Source organism: Hemibagrus wyckioides, linkage group LG21 (genome assembly GCF_019097595.1).
Source record: "Hemibagrus wyckioides isolate EC202008001 linkage group LG21, SWU_Hwy_1.0, whole genome shotgun sequence".
In the NCBI taxonomy this organism is placed as follows: domain Eukaryota; kingdom Metazoa; phylum Chordata; class Actinopteri; order Siluriformes; family Bagridae; genus Hemibagrus; species Hemibagrus wyckioides.
Genome location: NC_080730.1, coordinates 10,266,388 through 10,284,390, shown reverse-complemented (window position 1 = coordinate 10,284,390; position 18,003 = coordinate 10,266,388). Strand labels below are relative to the sequence as shown.

The 18,003-nt window shown below is 40.8% G+C and overlaps 1 long non-coding RNA gene across 4 annotated transcripts; it reads left to right on the top strand.

Moving 5' to 3' along the window:
- Positions 1 to 2,057: 2,057 nt before the first annotated feature.
- LOC131342211 (uncharacterized) lies at positions 2,058 to 16,555 on the top strand. Of its 4 annotated transcripts, none has more exons than XR_009202996.1 (7): positions 2,058 to 2,147; positions 2,334 to 2,509; positions 8,610 to 8,720; positions 10,791 to 11,412; positions 13,405 to 14,121; positions 14,619 to 14,669; positions 14,826 to 16,555. It is a non-coding gene; the product is annotated as an uncharacterized LOC131342211 (long non-coding RNA). The 4 variants fall into 4 exon arrangements; XR_009202997.1 differs by having other exon boundaries at positions 2,334 to 2,533; XR_009202994.1 differs by having other exon boundaries at positions 8,610 to 11,412.
- The last annotated feature ends 1,448 nt before the right edge of the window (positions 16,556 to 18,003 follow it).

The window sequence follows — 18,003 nt, the reverse complement described above, 5'->3', positions numbered from 1 at the left end:
TAATAACAGTACACTATGATGTATAATCACAGTACAGTATAATGTATAATAACAGTACACTATGATGTATAATAACAGTACACTATAATGAATAATAACAATACACTATGATGTATAATAACAGTACACTATGATGTCACCATAAAACATCAAAGATTTTGAATAATGGATACAAGAATAGTATACGTTTTGGAAGCCTTTGAGTTTAAAGGTTCTGACATGTATTTAAAGGAGGAAAAGAGGGACTTCTGTCCATCTTTTCAGCGCAGGGATTGGGGAAGAAAGATGTAACGGGCCGATGTGATTTGGCCGAGAAAGATTTCCCAGGTGAGCTGTGATTGGCCGGCTAAACATCTCACAGATTCATCCTTGCGCATCTCCAAGTACAGAAAAGAGCAACTCAAAAAAAAGCAACTCAACTCTACAAGAGCAACTCAAAATTCGCTTCCAGTACTTTCACATCATGCAGCATCGCATAGACCTTTTTGCAGACCCTCTGAACGCGTCTGTCAGTGAGCAGGCTGGAGTGTCAGAGCTAGAACTCTGCAAACTTCAGGCCGACTCCTTCTTTCAGTCAAGGTGCAACGAGAGGGGGCTTGCATTTTGGAAACTGCTACCAGAGTCCTGTTTTCCCCTGCTCAGTCATTTTGCACTGTTAATGCTTAGCATGTTTGGCACCAAAGACAGAAACAGGCGGTCAGATGACAGTCTCTTTCAGCTACTGCAAGTTGGCTGTATAAATTTTCAGACTGACATTGATTTAATTCTGCACCAGCAAGAGAGACCACAAGTTTCCCATTGGAACTTTTTGATAGTGGGAATGATGTCTGAATTGAACAGTAAATGCATATATTTGTGGGTTGGTCTGTTAAGAAAAGTGATGTACTGAATTGTTCTTATACTTATATTTAACCTTTTAAATAATATTTGGTTTTGAATTTATGTAATATTCATTTTTAATCATTTTGTTCTTTGAGGGTGGGTTGAGTATGTTCTCTAGGCTACTAATTTAAGAGGGCCTTGTTTGTTAGAGATTTTAAAGCAAAGCAGTTAAGATGTTTAGCTGAAATGCTTGTCAACTGACAATAAAATTGTCATTTAGAATTAGAATTAGCATAATTGCAAAGTTATACTTAAAATCTTTAAAGACACATTGCATTAATTGTACACTGTGTTTTCACAATAAAAAGGAAATTAAGTAAAATGATGTAAAATGTGTGTGTGGATCAGCAATCTGGTCTGGCCCCCTAGGTATAAAGGAGAAAAATGCTGGCCCTCGTCATTATCAAAGTTGCCCATCCCTGTTTTAATGTATTATATTTTACGACTTTGTATTAGTTAGTCAGTATGATGAAATTGACAGGAAATTTGTAGAGTTACAAGTGTGAGGAATTTCTTATGTACTCTACAGCATTTTCTTTAAAGGATTATTTATTATAAAGCAGGTTCTTCATGGAGTTAAGTATTAGATTCTTCTCTCTACGTCTTATTGATTTATGTACCTGTGGTACAGAGTGCAGTGATCTGATCCGTTGGTGTCTGAGCACCGATGCAGAAGACAGAACCAGTCTGGAGCAAATAGAGCTTCACCACTGGTTTAACTTACCAGGTACTTATCAGGAGACAGGGACCACTGCACTAACCTCCATCTGAAAATTTAAATACATCTGAACTTTTGTACAGAATTATAATCCATGCATTTGATTTCAAATGAATTTTGTTTTTCTCTTTATTAAATTTTCTAATTATTTCATTATTTTTGTGGTTTATTAAATAAACAATACACTAAAACAGAGTGTGCATTACATTGGTTTTTTTTCATGTCATAGGTGAGAGCAAAATGAGAGCATTAATATTGCTTCTGTAAGAAATTACTTGACATATCAGTCCCAAATATTTGTTAGGAACAGCAGTCCAAAATATTACATACATTTGGGTTTAATTATATATATATAATATATTATATATATATCACATACATTTGGGTTTAATTATGTAAAAGCCTGCTCTATCTGTCTTAGAAAATTGGGACTTTTATTTTGAAGGGTATTGCATCCTTCAGAGTGATAATGATTGCAGCAGTAATGAACGGTTGTACGCGCTGATTGTTTTGGTTCTTCATGGTTTCTAAGGTTTAAAGGCATGAGGTCTGTATATATTTCTTTATCGTTAGTTAATGGGGTCGAGTTTAGACAAGACTTTTAATGTGTATCTTTATACATTGTTCAGCTCTTACGGTGATTTCTGAAGTTATAAAGGATATTTCTACGGTGTTGAATGTACAATAAAGCTTTCAGAAACGTCAGTAAAAGTTTCGGCCATCATTCGGACAGGGTCCGCTACAGTAAGAGCTTCATCTTCGCTGGTTCAGATGCTCGCTGCACGTGCTGACTCACGGTTTCACCGTGACGATGGTCAATGGACTGCAGGACTTCGGAATCGGCGTGATGGTCTACGGAGCTGAGACACGAACAAGAATCTGAAAGCCTGCTCCAGACGGGAACAGAAGGTACAAAAGAAAAGGATATAAAAGGTACAGTTAAACGTAAAGATAAAAATACATCGGAACTTCAGTGTCATGCACAAGACAGTACAGAGCTCCCTCGACGTTCAGAACATGATCATAAGCCTAAGAAGAAAATACTTGCTTATTAGAAAGATGATTGCTCTAAGAAAGAGAAAAGGTTAACCACTTTTTATGAGCAATGGAAGATCTCGTAAAGTAGGACAGGACTTAAAAACAGACATATCTGATAAGCAGCTTGCTGAAATTGCTGACTCTCTTGAGGACAAAAAGAAGTGTATCATGAAAATCTTCAGTGACATAAGGGTATATGTTACACCTGCTGCTATCGTCAAAATTGTGTTAGAAAGAATGACAGCTGTAGATGGCGAGTTTGATGCAGAAAGAGAAAGGGGCCTGTTACGTTTTAATCAACACGCTGGAGATCCTGAATGTCTTTTTAGCCACTTCACTTTACTTGTTTTTTATTTTGCACGTGGGCACACAACATGTCTCTTAGCACAACTTACCGTTCACCCTCTGAACTGTCCGGACACACACACACACACACACACACACACACACACACACTTTCAGAACCAAAATTACATGTGATCATTCATAACATCACATCTTGCCCCCTTTAAAAGTAAAGCACTATCTCTTTGGGAATCTTTACTTCTATTAACTAACTCTTATGTTAAAAGTTATTAAACAACAACTTTTTTTTAACTAACAGTAATTGCAGTTAAACAGTGAGATATTACAAGTAACCGTTATCTTTTTCAACTACCCAGTCCTTGAAATATTTAACAAATTTCAATAAGCCTTTCAGGAAATCTAACAGGTTGTCTTGGTTTGCAAGACATTGCAGGAGAGACAGTAATCCCTTTTGTCATAGTTGAGTTTGCAAAATCCAGAGGACTGACATCATGTTTGTTCACTAGTGGAAACATCAGACAGTCCTTGGTCATTTGGTTGCGAATCAACCTCTTGAACTGCCACTTGTTGTCTCAGTTCCAGATCTCATATGAATGCGGAAACAATTCTCTTTCCACTTTGCCTTGTTGTGTCCAGTGTGTCTGTTGCATAGTTTAGGATACAAACTTCTTTTCGTAGTGCCATTTTTGCCTGTGTTTGTGTATCTGTTTTGTGGCTTTGATTTTGCTTACTCCTGTAGACTTTAACAGGTCCTCATGGCTAGGTAAATGGGTGCATATCCGTCGACCCATCAGCGTTTGCCCAGGGGACAACCCATTTTGCAATTGTGCACTCCTGTAAATCATCAAACTCCTGTGGAAGTCTGCTTTTTCGTCTTTATTTTTTTCGTGAGACCCTTCACAATCTTTACAGAACTCTCTGCAAGCCCATTGGACTTAGGGTGGTTTGGGCTTGAAGTAGTGTGCTGAAATCCCCACTCGTTAGAGAAAGAACTAAACTCCCTGCTGGTAAACTGAGGACCATTATCAGAAAACATCTCACAGGGAACTCCATGTCTAGCAAAGACTGTCTTTAGGAAACCAATGACAGCTTGGCTGGATGTCACCTGAAGTGTTGCAACCTCTGGATAGTTAGAGAAATAGTCAGTAACTACAATATGGCTCTTACCATTGCATTGAAAAAAATCTATTCCGACCTTTTGGTATGGACAATCAGACACAGGATGAGGCATGAGTGGCTCTACTTATTGCTTAGACTTACACTATATTGCCAAAATTATTCGCTCACCTGCCTTGACTCGCATATGAACTGTTACGTGCCACGGCACGTATTTCGGTTATTATGATGGCTTTGTTTACAGCATAACCTATTGGGAGGAACGTGATGCAGTTGGCCGCATGCCATATACCTGCCGCTGACGGGAGGAGCCGAATCGCGCTATCGCCGCCCTGGATGATTAACCGGAAGAAGAGTCAGGCTATAAAAGCGAAACACTGACACCGCATCGGGCGCGGCGTTTTGTTTCTGCTTGTGTGTGCAATTGCGTGGTTTGTTTGTCTATCTAAATACTTGGTGTATTGAGGTGTATGTACAGCTGTGTGTGTTTGTGTAGTGTTGTGCTGACGGGGCTCGGACAGGTAAGAAAGAGCGCGCTCATACACTGTGCAACACGTAGGACGTCACACTGTCTAGACACTTTAGGAAAGGGGCGGGTGCCACCCCCTGTATTTAAGTTTGTAAGGGAAGCGCAGTATAGGCAGGTTTTTGGTTTCACTTTTGTTTGTAGTCCAGGATGTATTAAAAAATAAAGCAGTGTTAGGGAAGTATCATTTTGTTTTACTTGGTTTTCTTTTCTTCAGCACCGCCGTTGTCCAGCCCCGTGTTTGGCTTGTTTGTGAAATTTGTAAATATTGTAAATACGTGTTTTCTGTTGTACAGCACAGTAAACTGATTAAGCACTACAGGTTGTGTCGCGAAACCTTGTTTTTTTTTTTTTCATTCAGCCAGTCTACACTGTGTGTCATTGTTTAGACCCGGTTGGACTCTTTCACCCACTATCAGCTTGATAAACCACCGGTTGCTGACCCTGAGTCTCCCCTAGGCCTACTTCGGGGTCGTAACATGAACTTAAGTGACATCCCATTCTTAATCCATAGGGTTCAATATGACGGCTGTTCACAAGGTTTAGGAGTGTGTTTATGGGAATTTTTGACCATTCTTCCAGAAGCGCATTTGTGAGGTCACACACTGATATTGGACGAGAAGGCCTGGCTCTCAGTCTCCGCTCTAATTCATCCCAAAGGTGTTCTGTCGGGTTGAGGTCAGGACTCTGTGCAGGCCAGTCAAGTTCATCCACACCAGACTCTGTCATCCATGTCTTTATGGACCTTGCTTTGTGCACTGGTGCACAGTCATGTTGGAAGAGGAAGGGGCCAGCTCCAAACTGTTCCCACAAAGTTGGGAGCATGGAATTGTCCAAAATGTCTTGGTATGCTGAAGCATTCAGAGTTCCTTTCACTGGAACTAAGGGGCCAAGCCCAGCTCCTGAAAAACAACCCCACACCATAATCCCCCCTCCACCAAACTTTACACTTAGCACAATGCAGTCAGACAAGTACCGTTCTCCTGGCAACCGCCAAACCCAGACTCGTCCATCAGATTGCCAGATGGAGAAGCGCGATTCGTCATTCCAGAGAACGCGTCTCCACTGCTCTAGAGTCCAGTGGCGGCGTGCTTTACACCACTGCACCCGACGCTTTGCATTGCACTTGGTGATGTATGGCTTGGATGCAGCTGCTCGGCCATGGAAACCCATTCCATGAAGCTCTCTGCGCACTGTTCTTGAGCTAATCTGAAGGCCACATGAAGTTTGGAGGTCTGTAGCGATTGACTCTGCAGAAAGTAGGCGACCTCTTCGCACTATGCGCCTCAGCATCCGCTGACCCCGCTCCGTCAGTTTACGTGGCCTACCACTTCGCGGCTGAGTTGCTGTTGTTCCCAAACACTTCCACGTTCTTATAATACAGCTGACAGTTGACTGTGGAATATTTAGGAGCGAGGAAATTTCACGACTGGATTTGTTGCACAGGTGGCATCCTATCACAGTTCCACGGTGGAATTCACTGAGCTCCTGAGAGCGACCCATTCTTTCACAAATGTTTGTAAAAACAGTCTGCATGCCTAGGTGCTTGATTTTATACACCTGTGGCCATGGAAGTGATTGGAACACCTGATTCTGATTATTTGGATGGGTGAGCGAATACTTTTGGCAGTATAGTGTACATGTGAGATATATTTCACATGAGGCTGTGGTCTGACTGATGTCATGGTTTATCCTTGGCCAGTACATGACCTCATGGGCTCTGCGTTTACATTTCTCCTCTCCTAAATGCCCCTCATGAATTTTCTGCAGCATTTCTTTTCGCACTGATGCTACTGCAAACTTCTTTCCTTTTCCGTAGATGATGTCATTCACTACTGAAAGTTCAGCTTTGCAGGTCCAGTAATCTTGGATTTGCTTTGGACAATCAGTTTTATTTTTTGGCCAGCCTTTCAGTATGAACTCTCTAAGCTCTTTCAATGCTCAGTGGCTGCATGGAACCTTATGTCAACATATGCTTGTATGTCTGCACTTTTCTAATCTTCAGAATTTTCATGCTTGTCTACAGCCTGAGAGAGTGTCCGCTTCAAACATGAATTTTTCTGGGGTGTAGATCATTTTGACGTCATATTTCATACAGGGCTGAAACGATTCCTCGAGTAACTTGAGTAATTTGAATACAATAAAATCATCGAGGCAAATTAGCTGCCTCGAAGCTTCGTTTAGTCCATTTACTGTAACTACACACACAGAAGCTTCAAGCCAAAGAAAACGGCAGAAAGTTTTCAAAGTTTGGTATCATTTCAAACTAAAACAGGCAGAAAACTCTGTACAGTGTGATTACAGTAAGACTGAACTATTTAAGACTGTAAATCAGTATGGTGGCTAGTTATGATGTCCCTAATTTAGTTTTGTGAAAGCCTAAGCATCGTTCATTTTGATAGCCTCACTCTCTCTCTGTCTCACACACACACACACACCAGTATGTAGAGAGACATTTAAGAGGGTTTATTCTCCAAATAACTCTAATTTCATGTTACAGAAAAATGTGTTAAGAAATGTGATGTGTATGAACTCTTGTTCTTGTTCCAAGTTCCCTTCCTGTCCACTAATATTTGCCTCTTACAAAAACCACCAAGTCTTCCAGGAAGACAGTAAATGCTTATGTCCTGCTTGGGCTGTAGTTAGAGTGAAACGTCCAAGTTAAGTTGAACAACATAAATGCAATGTTTAGGTATTGTTATTATTATTATTATTATTGTTGTTGTTATTATTATTATTATTATTATTGTTTTAGGTTGTACAATTTTTACCTTCTTTTGAAGTAAAGTTTTTTTATTTATATATTTGTATTTGCATTATGAATGTCACTTAAATGCATTAAATGGGTTTAGATTTTATATTTTTCAAAACAGGAAACAACTTAGTTGTTCATTTTAAGAGAACTGTCTTATTTTCTCTTACATATTTAGTATTCCTCTTTAATAAAGAAAAAGTACTTCTTACCCGATTACTCGATTAATCGATGGAATAATCGGTAGAACATTCGATTACTAATATAATCGATAGCTGTAGCCCTAATTTCATATACACTATATTGCCAAAAGTATTCGCTCACCCATCCAAATGATCAGAATCAGGTGTTCCAATCACTTCCATGGCCACAGGTGTATAAAATCAAGCACCTAGGCATGCAGACTGTTTTTACAAACATTTGTGAAAGAATGGGTCGCTCTCAGGAGCTCAGTGAATTCCACCGTGGAACTGTGATAGGATGCCACCTGTGCAACAAATCCAGTCGTGAAATTTCCTCGCTCCTAAATATTCCACAGTCAACTGTCAGCTGTATTATAAGAACGTGGAAGTGGGAACGACAGCAACTCAGCCACGAAGTGGTAGGCCACGTAAACTGACGGAGCGGGGTCAGCGGATGCTGAGGCGCATAGTGCGAAGAGGTCGCCAACTTTCTGCAGAGTCAATCGCTACAGACCTCCAAACTTCATGTGGCCTTCAGATTAGCTCAAGAACAGTGCGCAGAGAGCTTCATGGAATGGGTTTCCATGGCCGCGCAGCTGCATCCAAGCCATACATCACCAAGTGCAATGCAAAGCGTCGGATGCAGTGGTGTAAAGCACGCCGCCACTGGACACTAGAGCAGTGGAGACGCGTTCTCTGAAGTGAAGAATCGTGCTTCTCCATCTGGCAATCTGATGGACGAGTCTGGGTTTGGCGGTTGGCAACATCAGTGTGTGACCTCACAAATGCGCTTCTGGAAGAATGGTCAAAAATTACCATAAACACACTCCTAAACCTTGTGGACAGCCTTCCCAGAAGAGTTGAAGCTGTTATAGCTGCAAAGGGTGGACCAACGTCATATTGAACTCTATGGATTAGGAATGGGATGTCATTTAAGTTCATATGCGAGTCAAGGCAGGTGAGCGAATACTTTTGGCAATATAGTGTATATATCACTATGCCATGTTATGAAGCATCTGCTGAGATTTTAGTGCTCTTGTGTGGGTCATAATATCTGAGCACTGGCTCTTCTTTAATGATGTGTTTCAGGTTTTGAAAGCATGCCTCCTGCTTGTGAGACCACACCCACTCATTCTTTTGTTCTAGCAGACATCCGAGTGGAGCAGAACGTGTTGATAGCTGGGGAATGAATTTGGCCAGGTATGTGACCATTCCAAGGAATCTTCTCGCTTCCTCTGTACTTTGTGGCATGTTGTCTATTGCTGATGTTTTTTTTAGGTCTGGCCTAATGCCTTCTTCAGACCGGACATCTCCAACGAGAGTTAAGCTCTTAACTGCAAACTCACACTTCTCTTTGTTCAATTTTCGATTGGACTGTCCTGTTAGCTCCAGAACCTGCTTCAGTCATGCATCATGTTCCTGCTGGTTGGAACCCCACACAATTATGTCATCCATCATAGTCTATACACCTGGTAGATGCTCAAAGATCATGTGAATAGTTTTGTGGTAAACTTCTAGTGCTGAGTGAATGTCATAAGGGAGACAGAGAAAACAATATCTGCCTTCAGGTGTATTGAAGGTACACAGTTTTTAACTTGCCTCATCAAGTTTCATTTGCCAAACCCCAGATGATGCATCCAGCTTGCAGAACCACTTTGATCCAGTGAACTGAGACATGATTTCTTCTCTGGTTGGCAGTTTAAAATGTTCACGTTTTATGGCCCTGTTGAGATCTCTTGGGTCAAGATATATTCTCAAAGCTCCATTTTTCTTGAGCACAATAACAAGTGAGCTCACCCAGTCTGTTGGTTCATCAACTGTCTTTATAACCTTTAGCTTCTCCATGTCAGCTAATTCGTCTTTAAGTTTTCCTCTCAAAGCAAATGGAACATTTCTGCATGCATGTACAACTGGTGTTATTGTGTCATCAACACTTATTTTATCCTTCCCAGGCAGACATCCTAGTCCTTCAAAAACATCTTCATACTCCTGCATGAATGAGGTTTCATTTGTTTCAATCTGTGATGCCACTACAAACACCTTCCTTTTTTTTAAAATTTTTAGCACGTGCTCAGTCCTAAAATTGGCTGGACATTCTTTTCCACAATCAGCATCTGTGACTTTACCTGCTGTCCCTTGTGTTTAAGAGTCACCAAGCAGCTCCCTTTGACAGGGACACTTGGAAAACAGGAAAACTTTCGTTTTCACTGGATGTATTTTGATTTTGAGGGTTTTGTAGTCAGAATTAGACAAGAGATTGACTTGTGCTGCAGTATCTAATTTGAAGCCAATTTTTACATTTACGGTCAGTGGTACAATCCATTCAGCTTTGTCTGTTGTGCTAGTCTGTACAGAATCAACAAAGAATTTGTCAGGCTGCTCTTCAACTGAGACCATTATTAGGAGTCCCACAAACTATTTTGTCCCTCACAAGTGAGTCTCTTAAATCTCCAAATTCACAAGTCTTACTCAGTCGAAAGAAAAACTTGTTCCTATCAAAAGTGACATTCTTACTTGGCACAAAGAATTCCTCAAAGTTTGCCATTAGAACAGTCAGTTAGATTTGCGCCATTGAGTTGAAGCTATTACAAATGTCCAGTGCATCTTCACCTATTACATGCAAAAACATGGATGCCTTTAGCTTTTCATCGCCTCTCCCTGCACCGCTAGCTGCTAGATAGATGTTGAATCTTTGCTTGAAACGTTTCCAGTTATCAGTGTAGGAGCAGCATAGGTGATGGTGGATTTAAGCTCTCCATGACGGGAAAAAAAACAAGACTGTGAGTCAGGCCTTCTCGTTCAACATCAGTGCATGACCTCACAAAAGCACTTCTACAGGAATGGTCAAAAATTCCCATGAACACACTCCTAAACCTTGTGGAAAGCCTTCCCAGAAGAGTTGAAGCTGTTATAGCTGCAATGGGCAGGCCAGCTCCATATTAAACACTACAGACTAAGAATGGGATGTCATTAAATTTCATGGACCTAAAATTTCGCTAAATTTTCTCGATTTTTATCTTAAATCCAGTCCAATATTATAACTTTTTATAGTATCTTTATTAGCCGATAGTATCCCATAATATTCTCATTTCAAATGCTTTTTATATCATTAGTTATATTTGTTTTCCAGAACACCCGCTTATAGCCGGTTAGCCCATTAGCACGTTAGCCCGGCTACCACAAGTTGGCTTATGTTTTTCACACCAATTATCTCTGTTGTGCTACTGCTCTTAAACACTATGTCAGTTGTGGGTCTGCCTTTGAGTGCAGGTGAGGATTTATTCGAGCTGCACTCTGTGGACTTGGAGCTGGAGGCCATGCAGAAGCAGATCCACAACCTATAAATGAAGCTAGCCCAGCTGTGAGATCGGAACGCCGCGCTGGAATCATCCCGGATTGACGCTCACCTGTCCCAGGTAAATCCGTGGCGTGAAACAAACACTCCCACAACCTCAACTCCGTGTTCTTCTCTGCCCAGGCCCAACGCACCAAGGACGCGGCCCGCCCAGGTTTCCTTCACTCCGGTCCCTGGGTACCACGCAGCCTGGATGCAGCAGCAGCGGAAGACACGAGCCAAGCCCTGGGCGAGGACCTCTCCCCCTCCCCACCCGTTTTCGAGATCTCAACCCGCAACCACTTCGCTCCCCTTTGCGAGACGGAGTGCGATGTGGTGATCATCGGAGACTCCACACATCCGTGCTACTGCGGCTAAAGGTAAGGTGCGCACTCGCTGTTTTCCTGGTACTCGTGTTGTTGACGTCACTGCACAGGTACAGCGATCCTGAATAAGAACATCGGAGCTGTGGTCCTCCATGCTGGCATGAACGACATCAGGCTGAGGCAGACGGAGATCCTGAAGAAGGACTTCAGGAGCCGATTCCGACTAAAAAAGGTCAGAGATAAAACACCTGCACCATGGTATAATAGTCATACTCACGCCCTCAAGAGAGCAACCTGTAACCTCGAGCGAAAGTGGAGAAAAACCAAATTAGAAGTTTTTAGTATTGCGTTTAAAGACTATTTAAGACTTTGTCCAGATATAGACAGGCTCTAAAAGCTGCTAGGGCTGAGCATCTGAGCAAGTATTTCTGAGAGAGTATTTCATCACAGTTTAGTAGTGAGACTAAATGAATTTATTTTATGACTTTATGAATTTCTTCACTGAAACAATTGATAGTATCAGGAACAAAATATTGGATGTTCAACCTTTGACAGCATCCGGTTGTCTAGACCAGCCTAAAGCTCCACATTTAAAGCTACAATGCTTTACCAGTATAGGGCAGGAAGAGCTATTTAAACTTATCACCACAGCTAAATCAGCAACATGTTTGTTAGATCCAATTCCAACTAGATTGCTGAAAGAAGTGATACATGCAGCTGGAGAGCCTCTTCTCAATATTATTAATTCCTCGTTATATCTGGGTCATGTCCCAAAATCTCTCAAGTTAGCAGTTATTCAGGCTCTTCTTAAGAAACCTAAACTAGACCCTAATGAACTATCAAATTACAACCTTCCATTTATATCAAAAAAATTAGAAAAAGTGGTGTCAGCTCAATTATGCAATTATGCTTACAGGAAAACAATATCCTTGAAGAATTTCAGTCAGGTTTCAGGCCTCATCAGAGTACAGAAACTGCACTAGTTAAAATCCCAAATGACTTGCTTTAGCTTTGGACCAAGGCTGCATCTCCATATTAGTCCTGCTTGATCTTAGTGCTGCGTTCAACACTATAGATCATAACATTCTCGTAGATCGCTTACAAAATCACATAGGTTTGCAGGGACAGGCATTAAAATGGTTTAGATCCTACCTGTCTGATCGATCACACTGGTCCCACAAGGATCAGTTTTAGGACCTCCTGCTTTTCTTGGTATACATGCTTCCAATGGGTAACATCATTAGAAGGCATGGGATTAGTTTCCATTGTTATGCCGATGATACCCAGTTATATATCTCATCAAAACCAGATGAGATATCTAATTTGTCTAGATTAACGGAGTGTGTTGAAGATATTAAAGATTGGATGACCGATAATTTTCTATTACTAAATTCTGATAAGACAGAGATATTACTTATTAGTCCAAAAACCAGTACACAAAAGCTCTCACAATTCAGCTTGCATTTAGAAGGATGTACTATTACTACTAGCTCAACAGTGAAAGACCTGGGCGTAATATTAGACAGCAACTTGTCCTTTGAAAATCATATTTCCAATATTACAAAAACAGCGTTCTTCCATCTTAGAAATATTGCCAAGCTTAGGCACCTTTTATGTGTATCTGATGCAGAAAAGCTGGTTCATGCATTCATGACCTCCAGACTGGACTATTGTAATGCATTACTAGGTGGTTGTCCTGCATCTTCAATAAACAAGCTACAGTTAGTCCAAAATGCAGCCGCCAGAGTTCTTACCAGGTCAAGAAAACATGATCATATAACTCCAATATTATCATCCCTGCACTGGCTACCTGTTAAGTTTAGAATTGACTATAAACTAGCACTACTTACGTTCAAGGCTCTAAATGGTTTAGCTCCCACTTATCTGGCCAGTCTTCTAACACGTTACAATCCACCACGCTCTTTAAGATCACAAAACTGTGGACTTCTGGTAGTTCCCAGAACATCAAAGTCTGGGGGTAGAGGGTTTTCGTATTTAGCTGCTAAACTTTGGAATAGCCTTCCTGACGGTGTTCGGGGCTCAGACACAGTCTACCAGTTCAAACGTAGACTAAAGACTTATCTCTTTAGTCTGGCATACATTTAATACATCCCATAACCTTGTACTCCAGTACATCTGATTAAATGCACATTATCATCTAGTGCTGCTAATATTATGAACAGCAGCGACTCTAATTCCTTTCCACTTGTTTCCTTTCTTCTAGCCATCCCGAGGCATACAGAGATTGTGCCAGCTCCAGTGGCATCCAGAGATGGACCAGCTCCAGCCGGGTTCTGCTTTGTGAGGATTCGGGTATTCAAAGCAACACTGCCAACCTTATGTGGACGACAACAACCTCCTTATTATTTTACATAACATTCTACACATGCTGTATCTGCATCACACAATTGACTATACATAAATGCACAAAGGACATTGTTCATATCACACTCTCTGGTGTTTACAATAATTTATAATCACACTCTCCACTGTCACCCAAATGAGGATGGGTTCCCTTTTGAGTCTGGTTCCTCTCAAGGTTTCTTCCTCATACCATCTAAGGGACTTTTTCCTTGCCACAGTCACCTCAGGCTTGCTCACTTGAGATAACATCTAGGACTGTTTGCCTGTTTATATGTTTGTTGTTTCTTATGTAAAGCTGCTTTGATGGAACGCTCTTTGTTAAAAGTGCTATAAAAATAAAATTGAATTGATTTGAATGTGCATGTAAAGGCAGACGTCCCAAAACTTTTGGCTATAAAGTCGATATTACTATTTGCACATACTGAACACTTGTAAATAAATTACAGTGTTTTCTCTAAGTCAACCTTTAGGGACATAATAATCACATTGGACGAAGGCGTATTTGGAAGGAGAACTGCTGGATGCAGGAGGATTTGGCTGTGTGTTTGCTGGACTACGCAAAGAAGACGGATTGCCAGTAAGTCTTTCCATTTCTGTTTTTACTCTAGTCTTTGACCAGTTTTCTACATAATCAGAAGTAAAGTTGATCAGTGCCACTAATGGACAAAAGGTAAGCAATCACGTCTTAACAAATTTTAATCTTCTAAACTTCATTTGCACTCAAATTAGAGAAAAACATTATAACAATATTAAAACTGAACTCAGGAATGGCAGCGTTCACTAGTAGGCACTAGTAGTTCCTTTTGAAGGAGGCTGATTGTTATACGTCTCTTAACCTCCCTTTACTTTGACATCTTTTGCTGCTACATTTGACATCATGGATCACTGTAACATTGTGGGATTGGCAGTAAAGTTGCAAAGCTGTTATTTAAAAGCAGTAACTACTGCTCTTTCATGCATAAAAATAAAATGATGGAACCTCACAAGCCAGATGAGTCTGAAAAGCTCTTTTAGTTACTTTATGTATGCAAATGATTTGATTTAATTACACATAACACATTCATCTTTCCTCAGGTTGCAATCAAGTACGTCTCCAAAAAGATGCCATATGAAAAACTGCAGCTTGTAAGTTTCTTTATCATGATGCACATCTTACCTATTACTATAATCTAGCACAAAAGCTAAAAATAAGATTTCTAAGAAGACCTTGATAAGTAGTATTACAAAGGATGGCATTATAATGTGTGGCACTCATTCTTTCCTTTTTGTACCATACTACAGACAGGATATGGATGGCTGCCCATTGAGATAGCTTTGAAGATCCTTGCAAACACAGAACCTTGCTCAAAAATCCAGAAGATTCTGGACTGGCACGAAGAGGCAAAGTGATATATCGTACTCCTGGAACAGCCTGAACCATGTGTGGACCTCGAGGAACTCTCCGGCAAGCAAGGTGGATGTTTGACTGAGGTCGAGGCTCGCAATGTGATGTTTCAGCTGATGGAAGCATTGAAGCATTGCAAGAGCCAGGGGATACTGCATCGTGATGTCAAGCCAGAAAACATTCTGATTCAGACAGACACGTTTCAAGTCAAGCTGTTTGACTTGAAAGAGACCTCGTCAAAGACCCTTACAGTTACTTTGCAGGTGTCTGATGTCTAAATCTAATGTATCTTTGTTAACACTTGAATATGCCCCTCCTGCTCCCCGAAAGTCTGTCTCAAGGCAAGGAACTATACTCAATTTAATACTTTTGAAAAAGTCAAGAACTTTGAGTCTGTATCTTTGTCCCGCTGAACAGTAACACGTCGAATTTCTGACTTTCAATGTCAAATCTAAGAAAAGCTGAAACTTGCAATAAACAATTGCAAATACTGGCACAGACGTGATAGATGCCAGTCAGCTCCTGATCTTTGCAAGAACGATTACAGAGAACTTTGATGTTCAAGAGGAGCTGTTAAAGCTTGCTTCATTACATGACACCACTTTTTCAGAACTGACACTGAAAAGGGAAATTAAAAAGTTTTTGGATTTAGGGTCTCTAGCTTATATAATCAATGAGAAAATGAATCTCAAATAGCAAGCATTCTGTTATTTAGAAATGAGTTTGTATTGTGATTTTCCTTTTGAATTACCAAAGACCTGAGGAATTACTGTACAATGTCTGTTTAATCATTGCCTCTCAGTCCTATGTAGACGTTGTGTTGGAATGTAATGTTAAGCTCCAACTCTTCTGCATTCACGCGTCTCCTGAACATCTCCCGATCAGCTACCGGCTCTTTGCGTGTTCGCTCGGCCGAGGTGGAGGGTCAGCGCGCACACAGGAGCAGCAGTGGAGTGAAGTTCTGTGTTGTGTCCGATCGTCAGTCAAGAGGAGCTGAACATGCCTTAGAGTTCTTGTACTTGTTGGATTCTGTATCACAAGTCAGAGTCTGCTGTTGTGTGGACCACCTGTCTGGCATTAAACTGACACCAAAACCAGCACATGTTCACATGTTCATAATTATACCTGGCTGCTTGATCTGAAATTTTTTACATCACTTAAGTATGTGGTGGTGTATTCATCAAGTGCAAATGACAGAAATTTCAAGAAAATTTTCATGATGTACCAAGTTTTTTTTTTTCTTTTTCCACTCTGTTTCCTTCACCTGTCTGTCTTGTCATTGAGAACTTTGAAAGGGCTCAAAGTTGAATGTAATCCACCATCTAATTGTTCATACTAATTTTCAGGATCAAATATATATATATATATATATATATAATCATTGTTTACAACCTGTGTCTTGTGTTGTGTACCACACAAATGGGCAGATTAGTGCAGTTAGTGGACAGTAATAACCGCTTAATATTTTAACATGGTGTACAGGATTAACATAAGTAAAGTTGTCTTTATTTGTCACATGTACATTACTGCACAGTGAAATTCATTCTTCGCGTATCCCATCCTTGGGGGTTGGGGTCAGAGCACAGGGTCAGCCATGCTGCAGCACCCCTGATGCAGCAGGGTGGGTTGGGGGCCTTGCTCATGGGCCCAATAGTGGCAGCTTGGTGGTGCTGGAACCCAGATCTTCTGGTGAACGACTCAGAGCCTTAACCTTAATTGTGATCTGGATCCTAGCACAAACAAACTGACTAATCAAAACAGTAATACATCCATGTAGCTAACATGACAAAATGTATGAGAAACTGAATCTTTTTATTTATTTACAGGTGAATGTTAGACAGTTAGCTAAAACGAGCCACCATGACCAGACTTTTTTTCTTCTCCCCCCCCATAGCCCCCCCTTCACCCTCACCCAAACCCCCACCCCCTCCCCCCGAAAACGTTCCAAAATTCAGATTTTAAAAATACACGAGTGGTGCGGCGTTAGCAACAGATACAACAACAGGAGAAAAACCGGAGAGATAAAACATCGTAAGAAGCGAATATTGGATACAACAAGAGAGGAAACACCGGAGAGATTCAACATCGTAAGAGGTGAGTATTGGATACAACAAGAGAGGAAACACCGGAGAGACTCAACATCGTAAGAGGTGAGTATTGGATACAACAAGAGAGGAAACACCGGAGAGACTCAACATCGTAAGAGGTGAGTATTGGATACAACAAGAGAGGAAACACCGGAGAGACTCAACATCGTAAGAGGTGAGTATTGGATACAACAAGAGAGGAAACACCGGAGAGACTCAACATCGTAAGAGGTGAGTATTGGATACAACGACAGAAGAAATCCCGGAGTGATTGACCATCGTCAGAAGTGAGCATCGGATACAACGACAGAAGAAATCCCGGAGTGATTGACCATCGTCAGAAGTGAGCATCGGATACAACGACAGAAGAAATCCCGGAGTGATTGACCATCGTAGGAAGGAAGTATCGGCAACTGATACCGAGGATAAAGCGACACCTGCTGGAATGTTTCTGAACGGCTATAAAAGTGCATCTTCACCGGCTGTGATGGAAACCGTGACCACGGCAGTGGGCTCACAGCGGACTCCCACAGGTAAGTGTTTTATCCACACTCTGCTATCAGAATTTAGTAATATATTATATAGTTGTATTGTTAGTACCCTGTTTGAAAGGTCATTTGAATGGAAAAGGGTTTAGTTCAAACCTTAACTGTAACCGAGAAAAAAACGAGAAGAGCTATAAGTTAGTTGAACCTAATGTTTCTGTCAGTGGGACGTTCAAAAAATGAACAGATATACTTTAATTAAATAGACAGAATATACTGTAAACTATTATTGTGATGATTGGTAAGGTGAGGCACTTTAACCTCTGTATTTTAACGTGTATGCTTTTGTGTGCATTGCTGCATTATTGCCAGTTTATATGAACAAAGGTGTCCTGAAGAAGTAATTCTCTTCCTATGTTTAACGTTAAACATCACAGTGAACTAAAAGTGTTCTTTTTGTCAATGTTTCAACCCCCAGCTCAGCCGTTAAAGAATACTCATCG